Below are 13,064 nucleotides of genomic sequence, written 5' to 3'. Positions count from 1 at the left end.
CTGCATGCAACATACCTTATTTAAGCGAACCTTAGCCACACCTGGCAGAGTGTTAAAGGATCTTATAGTGAACACAGACATCTGGGGTATATTCCTCTTAGGAGGCAGCTTTGTGGTCAGTCCATATCTGATGCAGAAGCCTGACCTGCTAGTAGCAGCATTGCAACCTACCTTGTACAAGTTGTCTATGACACTAATTATGGGTAATGAAGAGCTACAGCTATTCTGTCCTTGGAAATTTCTTAATCAACTACAATGTCTTGTGAATTCTTTACTACTTTGAAGCACTTAAATTTTCATGTAACTTTATTAATAGACTATTTGTGTCCACTAGTATGATTGGAAAGATCACCTGTTAGATCCTGTTAGAGGGGCTCTGTTCTAAGCATTCAGAGCAGGCTGAAGAGATTAATAAGACTGGGACTTTTCAGTTTGGAAAAGAGATGACTAAGGGGAGATATGATTCAGGTCTATAAAATCATGACTGGTGTAGAGAAAGTAGATAAGGAAGTGTTGTTTACTACTTCTCATAAACACAAGAACCAGGGATCACCAAATGAAATTAATAGGCAGCAGATTTAAAACAAATAAAAGGAAGTATTTCTTCACACAACACACAGTCAACCTGTGGAACTCCTTGCCAGAGGATGTTGTGAAGGCCAAGACCATAACAGGGTTCAAAAAAGAACTAGATAAATTCATGGAGGACAGGTCCATCAATGGCTATTCGCCAGGATGGGCAGGAATTGTGCCCCAGCCTCTCTTTGCCAGAAGCTGGGAATGAGCAACAGGGGATGGATCACTTGACGGGATGAATCACCTGTTCTATTCATTCCCTCTGGGGCACCTGGCACTGGCCACTGTCGGAAGACAGGATATTGGGCTAGATGGACCTTTGGTCTGACCCAGTAGGGCCATTCTTATGGAGTGCCCATCCTACTGCCTCCCAAAGCAAAGGCAAGATAGGATGGCTGAGAATAATTTAAAAGTGCCTCACTGAACTGAGAGAGGGTTTTTCCCCCCCTTGTGGTGCTTGTTATACATGCATATCTGTATCAGCCTGAAGAGTGAAGCAATAAGGAGAGAAAGATATATGCTTCCTAGCAGTATAGCTATACTCTCTGGGTTAACTTGTGCAACAGTATTCTCCTCAGTAGATGCAACTAGTGGATCTTGGCAGGCTCCACTCCATTTTGACGGTGTGATGATGACAACTTTCATTGTGTATTTGGAAGATATTGCTTTCCTTTCTTCTTGTTCGACATCACAAATTTCCCTAGAAACCCTCCAAAGGAAATTAAATGGGATTCTACAAGGCCTGTTTACACAGATGACATTTTGTTGATGGGAATTCAGAGGGAAAACATAAAACTGAAATAAGTTGTGAAAGCAATTGAGGGTGCTGTACAAGAATTAAATAGAGAGAAGCATTCTACAGCAAACTGAACTACAGGTCTTAGGGCATGTAATTGGTGAAGAGGGAGTTGAGGGCAGCTCCAGGAAAAGTCAGAGCTGTAGTTAAAGTGCTGCTATCTAAAAATATCCCAGAACTGATGTATTTCCTCTATATGATTACTAGTCTGGAGAAAATTATACCTAGTCTGTCCTCAAAAGTCCAAGTTCTTTATGAACTGCTTAAACAGACTCTCTGTGGATGTGAAATAAAGCACAGAATGTACTTTTGAGGCTATAAATAATCTGTTGCTCCCACCCCCAGTACTGGCATATTTTGATGTTTCTAAGTCTGCAGCTATTTCAACAGATGCCAAAAGCTGAGGTCCTGGAGAGTGCTACTTCATTTACAAGGAGATACCTGGAAGTTTGTAGCCTATAATTCCAGACAGTTTTCAGACTCAAGCCCAGCTATGCCCAAACAGAGAAAGAATGTTTGGTGGACGTATGGGCTTGCAAGAAGTTAACAAGACATTTGCATGGTCTTGATAGCTTTAGGCTTGGGACGTACTACAAACCCCAGAAACTCAGGATGGGAGATGATCAAAAAATGGAGCCCTTTTTCATTACTATTTTTGTGAAAATAGTCTTTTTTTATTGGAAAATTTTGAAATTTGAAACTTTTCAACTGGCTCTGCTGTTACTGAAGCACATGTGTGTGTAGTTTGGAATGGGTTGCCAGTGTCACCACAAAAACCAGAACGGATTCAAATGGCCACTAGCAAGAGTACAACTATAAATCGTATCCAAATTTATAGAACATGTTTACCTCAGGAATCCTATGTTCGGCCTATGACTTACATGTAATGAGAAGAATTCTCCATAGCTTGTCTGATTATCTGTGGCATTCATATTATAGTTGGACAGTCCTTTCAGGACAATGTACTGAAAAGTATAAATGAGGAAAACAGCAAGGCCTCAAAAAATGTTGCAATGTTGTCAACCTTAAAGGTTAAAAAAAGTCCCCTGGTCCTTAAAATTCTCGCTCAAAAGATACAGAGTGGAGATATGCCAAATCTAAGAGGACTCAGTTTTTCTTCTTTAATCATCAGAATCCAGTTTATCCGAACTTAAACTAGGAGATCTAATACTGATAAAAATGAATGAGGTAAAATATGGGTAGCAACATCAGCTGTTGTCATTGACTATAGCTATACCCCAATAGCCTCCATAATTAAGAGTGATCGAGGTATTGAACACAGAAGAACCAGATGACATGTTCTGCTCGTTCCAAACCCAGTTGAGAAGAGTTCTAAGCCTTCAGTGCCCTTGGGATGCGATAAACAAACTGATGAAATTCTCCTGAAGAGCAGAAAGTGAACACAGCTGGAAGAAGAGTGAAGCTGATGGCTCATCTGGACAATCTGTTGTTGAATATTGATTCTTGATAAAGATTGTTTTTACAGCAAAGCATTTGCTGTGAAAGAGAGACTCTGAGGGCATAGGGACGGTTTCTTCAAAACTATAATTCTTTACCATTGTCACATGACTGATTTGATGACAGCCAATCACGTGTGCTGATTTATCTGAGTAAGAAGTACATTTAATTGTTTAAGATCCTTGGAGAAGTAATTGACTTCTACTTAATTATTATCAGGGCTTACATAAAACCTGGCCATTTCAATTCTGAAAGTAAAAAGATTTTTAATCTGAAAAAAGAATTGCTGTTGTGTTATTTCAACTGATTTAAAAACCGAATTAAGATAAATACACCCACCCACCCAGAATAAAATTCTCACCTCTAATGTGTTCATTTATTTCCTTGTTCATGCTGATTAATGTCCACATAAATTGCTTGCACAAATCAATTGGTGTGCCCCTGCAGTCTCCAAATATAAAGGAGGGTAGCCTAGCAACCACTCAGAGACTAATAATACTGCATTTTGACCAAAAGTCCTCCAAACAGATGCAAACACATACCCTTATCTGTTCTTTTTTCATTACCTCTTAAACTCTCATGCTGACCATAGGTCAACACAATGCCACAGTTGACAATTGCCTTGAAATTTACCCTTCACATATTGGTCTGAAACAGCCCTCAGCGGCCACCCTGCTAAATTGTCACTCGTCTGTAGGAGCAATTGTTAATTCAGCATTGGGGCAAACAGCAGCCCGGCAAGAAATGTGGCAGCAGAAATGACGACAGTGGTATCCCAGCAAGAAATAACAGGAGCAGTGCATCAGGTGGAATGGTTTTATGTCACACTTTGCCCAGCAGTCTGAAGGTCTGTTTCTGTTCACTAGATATTCTGCTCCACAAACTCTATCGGCGCTTCCTTGTGCACTTCCCACTAAGCTACAATACTGCAAAAAAGTCAAAATTTACCTTCATTCCCACTGTTATCATCACTACACGGAGATGCAATTTAACTTGAACAATAACAGGAAGGAAAGCAAGGATAGAGACGTTAAAGCTGTTTAATAATAAAGATGGTCAAAATGTTATTGTCAACAAACATGGTTTCAAGAAATATTTTTTTGTGTGGAAAAATGTCATTTTTGTCTACATAGTTTGTTTTTCGATGAAATTTCAAAATTAATTTTTTTGACTTTTTTTTTTAAACCTTGTGGAGAAAAATGTCACTGCTCTTATTTACTTTTAGCGGTCATCCCCACCACCTACCTTTTTTTCCCCACTGGGTGAAGTGAAAAAATAGTTTTAAAAAAATCTTTTCAAATTTTACATTTTTTGTCAATTAACTTTAGTTAATGGAAAGTAAGAGGGCCAGTCTCCCTTTGCTAACTCAACCCTCACCCAACATAAGCATGGATATTAGAGAACTTCTCCCTCTAATCCTGTTCTCAGTGCTAATATGTATGACTGGAACACATTTGACTTCCTACTGTCTCTTCCACCTTTGCTGACTACTAGTCCAGATATCCCACATATAATATAAATATTAAATCGGATGCAAAGGAGAAGGTGATCTCAACAGATGGTGCCAGCTGAAAGGAAGTAAGGGCAGCATGATAAGGCAACTAATTAAACCAACTAATTAAGACAGAGCCATTAAAACTTCAAGTCTCTTGCCTGCTAAATGGCAAAACTAGGGTACGGTAATGGATTATCCAAATTTTCCTTTCACTGCACCAATTCCCTAAAGTAAGCTGCCAACTAAGGATATGGCCCTGAATTTATTTTTTGCATGTTTTCCTTCTTTAGTTCTGTGTGTTTGGAATATCATACCAATTCTGCTTCAGACTTATGAAAGTTCATGAACTCTGTCCCCTTCTTACTTTACTGAATTTAATATCTTTCATTCCCAGGATGCTTATTTGTTTTGAATGCCCAGCTATCATTTAAAAGCTCTGAGGATAAAAGTCTTTTCCATGGCTTCTGACATCTCTAAAGGAAACCTTTCCCATTGTAATTTGCTCCTTTCTCCCTCTTTTAAAATTCTCACCCTTGTCCCTGCCCATTTACTGATGTTTTCCAATAACTGCAATGGAGGGATAGCTCAGTGGTTTGAGCATTGGCCTGCTAAACCCAGGGTTGTGAGTTCAATTCTTGAGGGGGCTACCTAGGGATCTAGGGCAAAATCAGTACTTGGTCCTGCTAGTGAAGGCAGGGGGCTGGACTCAATGACCTTTCAAGGTCCCTTCCAGTTCCAGGAGATAAGATATCTCTATTACTTTATTTATTTCTCTTTAATAGTTTGCTGAATTTGCATGTTGTCAGCATATAGCACATGGGAAATATGCTGGATGTTTTCTGTTGATTATAGTGTATAAGGGGTTTGTGATATGGGCACCTGGTCAAACTATAATGCTAAAGGGAAGGGTTAATCTTTATTCCAAATGGTATAAAGAGATGCAGTACTTTTTCTTCTCCTTTATCTCTGCATGTGTAACTGTGGCAGTGGTGAGTAACAGGTCTATAAATGGGTCCTGGTGAGAAGTAAACATCATGTGGTCTCCAGTTTGGAAGCTTGTTGAGTGGGAGGCATTTACTGCATCTTTGGGCTCACAGAACAATTGCTTGTTTTCTATTAGGTACATATTTGGTGCTAATAATATGCACCTGTTTTTTGCAAAGATAATGTCATATGTAAAAGTTGCATCATTAAAGTGTCAGAGTCAAGCACTCAAAGGCTAGGAGGGGCATGGATAGAGATTGATCATGCAACTTTAATTCAACCCCCTAACACATATGCATTAGGATACAGTCTTTAACTATATCAGTGGGTCACACATACATACCTCTATATTATAGTGTCCCTCCCATCTAACCATTAGAAAGGACCACTACATGTTTTTAGCATTAAACTTGGCTATTTCATCCCACAACATCCTGAAATGCAACACACAAGATTTCAGCCCAAACACAGATTTATTTCCTTTTTAAAAAATTCCTTCTCTCACATATTTTAGTCACTTATAGTTTAGTAAAATAGCAGAATATATTGACAGTTTGGAATCATTGCTGCAGCATTTAAGAATGTAATTTTTAATCCACTGCCAGTTAGTCAATAGTCTGGTATTTTTTGGGGGGGGCGGGGGGAGAGATAGAGGAGAGATTTGTGTTTGGGAAAAAAAAATCTCCTGAGTATTTGCAGGTCAGTAATGTTATTCCAGTGTATTTTGTAAGTTTGCATCAATGTTTGGTCTTACCCAGATTAGATCACTTCCTATTTTCAAACGCCCGTCATTGAATTTGTTACAAGATTAGCAAACGACAGTTCTCACTCTTGTTCCCATTGAAATCAATGGCAAAAGCCTTATTGACATCACGGGGAGCAGGACTGGGCTACCAAGAATCTTGTGAATTTTAGAATGAAAAAGTAGAGGGTCTTGGGGGTAGGAAGGGACATGAAGTCCATGATTCAGGAAAGCATTTAAGCACATGCTTAAGACCATCCCTAATCAGGACAATGCTTAAGCATGCACTTAACTTTACGCATGTGTTTAAATCCCATTGATTTATTTAAAATGATCAGAGTAGCGTGATGAAAGGTGGGAGATGATTTGAGTGGCACAAGAGATACCGGTAGAAAGGCTACAGCAGCTGAAAAATAACCAGAGGAGCATAAGTATGAAAATTATTAATGTATCATCTAGTATCCTAGTTTTGAGTTCAAACACTTCCATTGATTTCCGTAGGAGTTTGTATTCTAAAAATAGACTGCATTTGCGACCTGAGAGACAGCAAATTGGAGCAGCACAGAGAGAGTTCAGAGCAGATTGGAACCTGCAGGGAGCTAAAAGAGGGGTCGGTAAGCAAGGAAACTCATTTGACAATTAGTAGCAATTCTAGAGAGCTGGGAGAGCATTGGAGAGTAAGGTAATTGTAACAAATATGGCAATTTCATGCAATATCTTTGGGAGATCTTACTATATTAAATTTATGTGGGCCAGGGATTGTTTGTAATTCCAGGGGGGAAGGTGACCACAGCCCTCTAGGAACTAAGAACAGTGCTGGGTGATTAGACAAATTCACTCAGGTTGTAATGTCTCCAGAGAGCTACCACCAACTGGAGAGACTTATATACACTGGTTCAAACTGGATTCTCCAGAGACCAACAGAGAAAGACAGGACTTTTGGATAAACAGCCTGAGTTTAAATTGACTCCGGGCCTTCTTTCTGATCCAGCAAACTGAAGGACCTATTGTCCAAGGCAGCGGTAGGTTGGAAGGGCTGACAGAGGCCAGAGGCTTTGTGGGAGCTGGGGTGAGCTCTGATAAGCTTATTAGCATTTGTGTAGGTTCTCTGTAATGCTCTCACCTTAAGAATAAACGTACTTGCTTAGAAAGAGCTGTGTGGTAACTTATAACTATGGGCAATTAACCTGTTCCAGAGAGAAAGCAAAGCTCAGGCAGTCTGGCTTGCTAGGAACTCACAATGTAGGCAGGGTACTGTGCAACTTGCAAAAACCCTGGTCAGGAGGGAGAGATGCATGTCACTACCCAGGAGAGGTGATGGCTGAGGAGCTGTGAGCCTAGAGTGGGAGACCTTGCTGGACCACAGAGGGGGAATACAGGTGCAGTTGCCCTGACCTGTGACAGTAATATTATTAGTGTTTGTTAATTTATGAAGCATTGCTCATAACCATTACAGCAATTCGCTAAATTAAAACATGAAGAGCTTGATTCCATACTCCACCTACACGGGGCAATCCTCGACTGGGAGGCTCTGGTTGAGTTAGGCTCACTTTGTATTTCATAAGTGGTGCAAAGTGAACTTGGTGGACTGGGGAATACAGCTCAAAGAATTTAAAATGTTCAGTTAAAAAAAAAAAGAAGAAGAAAAACTCCCACAATACATATAGATTGCTGGCATGATGCAGTAGGGGAACCAGTGTGGTCTAGTGGATGGAGCACTGGATTGGGAGTCAGGAGTCCTGACTCTGCCACTGACTGGTTTTGTAGTATTGGACCAGTCACTTCACCTATTTGTGCCTCTGTTTCCCAATCTAATAAGCACTTCAGGGCAGATACTCTCTCTCACTGTCTGCTTATAAAGTATCTAACAATAAGGCCCCAGTCTCAACTGGGGCCATAAAGCAGTACAAAAAATAATATGAATAAATTTAAAGTTTTTAACTTTGGCTGGCATATGCTATAGATTTCAATGGGAGTCCAGAGTCAAAGGGCTGGATTTATAAGCAAGGGACAGTTATAGTAAGGGGAAGGTCCTAGGAGTGGATGGAGGAACTGAGCAAGTGACTGAGGTGACCCAAGCAGTTAAACCACTTGGATATCAGTAGCATATTAATACTGTATATAGCAGCATGTAGTTTTACTTTACAAACTCCCATCAATATCAACAGAGCTCAGCTTACACACACAGAATAGTAGATATTTGGAGGAATATAAAATGATATACATACCTGATGATTGGGTCTAAATTAGCTGCTACTACTCAAGAAAAAGACCTTGGAGTCATTGAGCAGATGTTTTCAGAGAACTATCCACAATGTGCAGCGGCAATCAAAAAGGCTAACAGAATGTTAGGAACCAATAGGAAATGGATAGACAAGAAGGCAGAAAATATCTTCATGCCACTATATAAATCCATGGTATGCCCACACTTTGAGAACTACGTGCAGTTCTGGTCACCATCTCAAAAAAGATTATTAGAATTGGAAAAAGTACAGAGAAGGGCAACAGAAATGATTAGGGGTATGGAACAGCTTCCAGATGAGGAGAGATTAAAAAAACTGGAACTGTTCATCTTAGAAAAGAGATGACTGGAGGGGGGGGGGGAAGATGATGGAGATCTATAAAATCATAAATGGTGTGGAGAAAGTGAATAAGGAAGTATTATTTACCCCTGCACATTCCATAAGCAGCAGGGGTCACCCAATGAAATTAATAGACAGCAGGTTTAAAACAAAAGGGAGTACTTCCTCATACAATGTGCAGTCAACCTGTGGAACTCATTGCCAGGGGATGTTGTGAAGGCCAAAAAGCATAATTGAGATCAAAGAAGAATGAGAAGGTTATGGAGGATAGATCCATCAATGGCTATTAGCCAAGATGGTCAGGGACACAACCCCATGCTCGGCTGGGACTGGACAACAGAGCAATAAATTGCCCTATTCTGTTCATTCCCTCTGAAGCATCTGGCACTGCCTGGCCACGGTCGGAAAACAGGGCTAGATGGACCAATTGTCTGATCCAAGATGGCCATTCTTATGTAAGAGAGTAGAACTGAGGAAATAAGTGAGGCTCAAACTGGTGTAAGAGGGAGTTAAGGGAAGATTAGAATCGGGAGATGGAAAACAGGGGAGCTTTCTGACTTGCATTGACATCATAATGGCTCCTTTGTAGTTGTTTTGTCAATGGAGATACCCCTTTCTGGAAATACAATATTACTGACTAAGATGTTTATTGTGCTATAGTGATGTTAAAAATCTGACTCAAACCCATTAAACAAAGGAACTCTAGTTAAAGCAGCTGCTCATTATTTATATAAAACAATCTCTTACACTGGCATCTTTCAGCTTGAAGGATCACAAAATAATTTACAAATTAAGGGCCAAATTATGCTATTAAGTGTACACAGCCTGGCTTGCACCGATGTCAGTAAGAGCCCTGCATGCATATCTGAGAGTAGGGTTTGAGCAAATGTCACCAGAAGTACAGTATTTCCATTCACCTATGGCTGAAAAGCAACCACACCTCTTCGCATTCGGCAACAGTCACACAGCAGGGAACTGAAACTGCAGGGAGACTATATGTGGGCAGAATGTAATTACCCAGGTTGGAAGGCATGTGTGTTTGTGTGCTGGGAATCCATCAAGCAGACTTTTAAAACTTTGAAGTTATTTTTGTCATTTTACGAATATAACAACTTGCAGGTGCAAGGGATTTGAGTAGTCAGAGCTCTCAAACCAACAGTGTCTTTCTGGGGCTATGTAATACTTGAGCGGCCAAATTCTGGGCACAGTCCGGTGTAAATCTGGTGTAATTCTACCAACTTCAGTTGAGTTCCTTCACATTAACACTGGTGAAAGTGAGACCAGAATTTGAAAAGATGTCCAACGAAAGCCATTTGTCTGTGAGATGACTTGAAGGAAATTCAGGCTGAAATTAAGTGACAGGCAGCTGATAAACGTACAAAGCCAAACTGAGATGTGATCAGGCTGCTTTGATTACTATAAGGGATAAACAGTGTTTGAAACATTCTGTGAACATTTTTTTACCTCATTCTTTTAGACAAAGAATTCATTTTCTTAATTAATTTGACTTCTTTTCCAAAAAGTATGTAACATGTCCAACCCATCAGGATTAGTCATGCGGGATTATTTGGTATAGCACTTCTAGGTCCTCTCTTATTTGTCTCTGCTGTAAACTCATCAGTTCCAGTCTCTCTTCCATTTTTGTTCCGATTGATAAGGCCCCCACATCTTAGGAAGAGCAACAAAATCAGTATTTATGTAAAATATTGTGAGCTATAAACCGTGGTAATTTTTCTTGGTGCTATGACTGTTTAATTTTCTGAGAAGTTTAGTAAAAGTTTATTGAGTGCAATAGAGTTTACACCAAATACAGGTATCCTGAAAATACTTAAAATTTTACCGATTAAACAAATATCCCGAGAGAGCAAATTTCCTGCATTTCAAATCTGGTATTTCCTCATTATTGACCTGATCTGTATGATTGAAATCAATGGTAACACTTCCCTTAACTTCAAAGAGAACAGGATTAGACCCTATGCAAGGTTAGACATTAACTAACTATTTAGGCAAAAAAACCTGGGTGCCAGCAGCAGCCACAAAATCGAACTGTTAGGATGTACAAAAATAGGGCAGAAAATATTGTATCATATGCTCTCACCTACAATAATGTATTCAGCGCTGTCATTCAAAAGAGATACAGCAGAAATAGAAGGAGTGTAGAGAGAAGTGGCAAAAATAGAGGCGAAGAGAAACTTCCATCTGAAGAGAGACTTGAAAAGGCTGGGACTGTCTAGAGAGGCAATGAATAAGAGGGATATGATAATTGTGTACAAACTAATGAGTTGTATAGAGAAGGAAAATTAGGTGCTCCCATTTACTCTCTCATAGTTAAACAACCAGGGGACATTCAGTGAAATTGAAAGGCAATACATTTTCAATGGATGAAAGGAAATACTGTGGTGTTTTTTATATTTATGCAATGCATATTTATTATTTATCCTGTGGACCTCATTGCCACAGGATGCCATAGTGGCCAAGACCTTAGACAGATTCATTAAAGAATAAGACAATTAGAAGAATCATGAGGACATCCACAGTTTCATTAAACAGATGTGAACTGTGGGTAGAGGAAGGTACCACATCAAGATGATGGTATTTTACACCCACTTTGTATTCCACTCTGCACAGGTGTAAATGACTACACAGTGTGCAAGGCAAATTGCAGATGCTAAGAATATATTTTCATTAAGAACTTACATGAACTTTCATGTTTTCTCAAAAAATATCCATGAATTCAATGTTAAATGATACATTTCTTGTCTGTTTTTTTATCTTGCAGATCTGAAAAGAGAAACAGAATGAAATATAATAAGTGCAGATTATTGAAATATTTTATATATTTGTACGAAGATTATGAACTTCCTAAATACAAGATACTCCTTAAAAATGTCCTCTTTGTACATTTATATCCCTTTCTTGTTGTCTATTTTGCATAATGTAAAAAGTACTGGTGACATAACCTAGCACAAAACAGAAAGTGGTGAACCTGTACATATTCAGGAATAAGTTTATTTTATGAGCAGAGAATAATGTAACTCCTGGTTTGAGTAAATCAAATAAACCATTTTTCCGGGGGAAAGATCTTCTTACTAGTTGATTTTTTTCTCTTGCTGTTGAAAATAGATGATATTGACATAACAGTTTCATGGATAAAGTGTTTTAATGAAAGCGCAGATTGCAGGATTAGTAAAAGTTCATCTATTCTGTGCTTTACTTTTACATATTAATGATTGGTTAATGGATGGGTTTGAAATTCTGTAAAATAAAGAGTTAAAGTAAGGTGAAAATCTTTATGTATGCTCTTTGAAGATGAGTTCATCCTAAATTCCTCCTTTGCTGTAGAGCCACAGTATTTTCTTTTGCCTAAAAATGTAAAATGCACTGTTGTTCAGATATTTATGCATTGCTTTTACATTGTACAAAACTTGGTGACAGAAATGTGAGGTAAAAAGATCCTTAAATAGAACCTGGTTCAGGAAAGCACGTCTGTTCAGGAAAGCTCTTACGCACATGCTTAAAATTAAGCACACACTTAAGTGCTTTCCTGGAATTGTGGGTCTTAAAACCCAATCCTGCAACCCTTACTGAAGCAAATAGTCCCACCAATTTTGATGCGACTACTCACCTGAACAAAGAATAAAGAATCAGGCCCTTAGAAGGTAATATAAAATACTGTCTCCTATACATTTTTCCACTGTATTAATATTGCACAGAAATTGAGTATAATCAAACAGATCTTTAAATATTATGATTAAATGTGAAACCCACATGCTTGTTTTATATGGAATGTACATAATGAAGATTGTTTAAGGCATATTCTATTTTTGGAAATGAAATTTTATTGTTGGAGCAATTCAATACATTGTATTTCCTTGGTCTCGTTTATGTCATTTACTCACTGTGAAGGGACTGTTCTGGTAATGGTATTCATGAGTTTTCTACCAGTGACTGTACCTGTTCTACATGCAATGAAATCTGCCTGGACTGCTTGTAATTTATTCTATTCAAATAAGGATAATTATTCTGGTTAGAAAACAGGTTTCCAACGGAATGTTACTAACAGTGACATATGTTTAATGCAGGCAGCAGTTTCTCATTTGCTACATGACAGGATACCAAAGTCAGCCATTAGTATCCTTACATTTTAAGTCATTACAGATTATATTTGCATGACTCTATACAGGAAATTATACAGGATTCTCAGTCACTTCAACTCAGGAAAAAAGTACATGCTTGTATTTTTGCTTTAAATAAGCAATATCAGTGTAGTTTACTAGCTTGCTTTATCCTATACATGTGTAGCTAATTCCCCTTTATGCACTCCGCAGCCCTAAAGCAAGAGTGTCTAAGGTGAAATTAAAGGAAGTGTCAAGATCCAGAATGCAGCAGGCGCATCTTTCATTTACACATTGAAAAGATTAGCATGACTAT

General features: G+C 38.7%; 1 protein-coding gene across 2 annotated transcripts in view; it reads left to right on the top strand.

Annotated features, from left to right (window-relative positions):
• LOC113406245 (small muscular protein-like) overlaps nt 1-11,443 on the top strand; it is a 59,935-nt gene extending 48,492 nt beyond the window's left edge. For both annotated transcript variants that reach the window (XM_026649852.2, XM_026649861.2), the window contains exon 5: nt 11,413-11,443. The gene's annotated coding sequence lies outside the window, so the exon portion shown is untranslated. The remainder of the gene's footprint in view (nt 1-11,412) is intronic.
• The last annotated feature ends 1,621 nt before the right edge of the window (nt 11,444-13,064 follow it).

Source organism: Terrapene carolina, unplaced genomic scaffold (genome assembly GCF_002925995.2).
Source record: "Terrapene carolina triunguis isolate 2854851 unplaced genomic scaffold, T_m_triunguis-2.0 Scaffold23, whole genome shotgun sequence".
Taxonomy (NCBI): Eukaryota; Metazoa; Chordata; order Testudines; family Emydidae; genus Terrapene; species Terrapene triunguis.
This window is presented reverse-complemented; position numbering and strand designations above follow the sequence as displayed.